The 2,454-nt window shown below is 36.2% G+C and overlaps 1 pseudogene; it reads left to right on the top strand.

Moving 5' to 3' along the window:
• The first annotated feature begins 1,046 nt into the window (after positions 1 to 1,046).
• Positions 1,047 to 1,843, top strand: LOC111528260 (annotated as a pseudogene).
• The last annotated feature ends 611 nt before the right edge of the window (positions 1,844 to 2,454 follow it).

Genomic DNA, 2,454 nt, shown 5'->3' on the forward strand with positions numbered 1-2,454 from the left:
CCCACTTTTTTCTTCTTTTGGTTTGCTTTAGTACATGACAGGCAATCTTTTCAGGTAAACATCATTGACTACATAGGGAAAGCTAGTGAGCAGAAGTCCTATCAAAAGCTGTTACATTCGTGTCTGCAGATTTTTCCAAGGCTCATTTCTCCTCCAGGTAAGAGCTAGCACTATTTCTCATCACCTTCTAATCATTAACATATGAGCCAAAAACAATCAATTCAAGTATGACTTCTAGCAAACAGAGAAAAAACACAAAATCTAACAAATTATTTATGTAAGTTAGAAAAATTCTAATAATTGTCATAACTATTGGCAATGGTACTATTAAAAAGAAATAAGAAAAAAGAGATTATGAGCTTTGTTTAATAATCTTCAAAAATTTGTTCTATTGGGAATTGTGAACTGAAGAAAAATGTGTTCTAAATCATATAAGCAGCTATAGTTAGGGTTTACCTGGGATTGGGAACTTCACATATACCAACATCCTATAAAGTAAATGCTGTTTTTCTCAGTCCATAAATGAGCAAACTGAAAAACAGTAAGTGCTGTTTTTCTCAATCTATAAACAAGCAACCTGAAAACAGTAAGTGCTGTTTTTCTCAGTCCATACATGCGCTCAGATGGGTTTAAAGTGAAAACAGGTTACATATTCATTCAGCTGGCAAACATTTTTGACTACCTGCAGAGTGCCATGCAGCAGTCTAAATTATGGGAATAATACGTGGAAAAAACACACAAGCATGCATTTGACTGTATGGGGGTGGTGGGGGCGGGGGGGCATGCAATAAAAGAAGAAAGCAAGTAAAGTTTAATAACTAGAGGAAGTTAAGAGATTTGAATAAATAAATAATAAGAAAATCGAGTTGGTAAGCATTTGGGTGGTCAGGGAAGCCATTATTTATAAGACAGCTTATGAGTAAAGAAGAGATGAGGGAAAGTTGGAAAAATAGAAGATAAAGTTAAAAGGTAATGAGATCAGTTCATGTAGTGTTTTAGGCCTTTATAATGCTTTATATCTCAATTAAATAAGTTAGGTGATTGGAATGCCAAGTTTGTTTGTTTTAAGTAAATTCAGGGGTCACCAGCCCAGTGCATGTGGTGTTAAGGGGCTGAGCCACGTGCAGGCCATTTACTCTGACCTGGAAAACACGCCCATCGACACCACCTGGGTGAGCCAAAGAGGCATGCTGAAGATGATAAAGCTTCTACAATTAAAATACCATTAAAAGGAAGAGGCTAACATCATCTATGATAAATTTCAAGTTAAATTCAGCAAGGAATGGTTCATCCTTACAATACATGCATTACTGATCTAAGGACTTCACATTGGGAAGAAGCAATCCAGGAAACAAAAGGTGGTGCAGCCAGTAGAAAATCGGCTGAAGAATGCTACTTCCTTTGGAAATCTAAATGGTGACAGCATATGACACTAGCAGAAGATGTCAAAGCCACGTTCACTGAACTTCAAAAGGAGGTCCGCCTACTTCTATTAACAAATGGGGATAGACGGACTCAGAGGGAGAAGACCGAGGCTTGTGGCTGTGAGTCCTGTTTCGACACTATTGTAGGTGGAGAACAGAAGGAGGAGAGCCAGCACCATCCATCTTTTATTACTGCTGCAATCCTCTCAGAGTACAACCTGGGGATTGAAAGCAGGATTGAAAGCAACATTCTGGATCAATAAAAATGGAATAGTGCCACTGAAGTCCTACCCAGTTCCATGTTATATAATGTTTCTTCTGTGCTAGAGTTACCTGTTCTCTTACAAAGTATAGACCAAGAGTATCTCTGTTTAAATCACATAAAAGAGCATGATTATGAGTCAATTTGCAGAGTTTGAACTAAGAAAAGTGAAGACATTCCACTTACCAAGGTCCAGTTTTAAGAAAAATTTTATTTATGATTTAATGACCAATATTTTGAAGGTCTTCCCAACCTGGTTCCTTTTAAGTTGTAACAACAAACCATTGACTGGTATTTATTTCTGAAAATTCAGATTACATTAATACAAGTCAGTAGTACATTCCAGAACATTTGAGGAAATATATTGTTAGTCTGTAAATGGAGCTTTTACAAATTATTTTATTAATCTTTTAGTATCTTGGCTCCATGATACAAAGCAGGATTGCTTACACATGGATGCACTCTAATATGATAAGTTTATAGGAAAATTGCTTCAGATATGAAAAAAAAAATGTGTGTAGCAATGCATGTTCAACTTTTTAGAGTTATGTTTTGGGCATCAAAGAATTGATTTGACATACACATATTGAATAAAAAGAAGAAAAAATAGAGACATGGCCTCGGAAAATTAAAGACTTAGTATGAGTCCCCCACTTCATGTTATGTCCCCACTCTCTCAAGTATGGTAAATGCAATCTTTAGGCAGAATAGAGAAAATATGTGCAGAATGTGAGAGACAATGATGCCACTCAATTCTGCTTTCATTAC

The sequence above is a fragment of the Piliocolobus tephrosceles genome, chromosome 13 (assembly GCF_002776525.5).
Source record: "Piliocolobus tephrosceles isolate RC106 chromosome 13, ASM277652v3, whole genome shotgun sequence".
In the NCBI taxonomy this organism is placed as follows: domain Eukaryota; kingdom Metazoa; phylum Chordata; class Mammalia; order Primates; family Cercopithecidae; genus Piliocolobus; species Piliocolobus tephrosceles.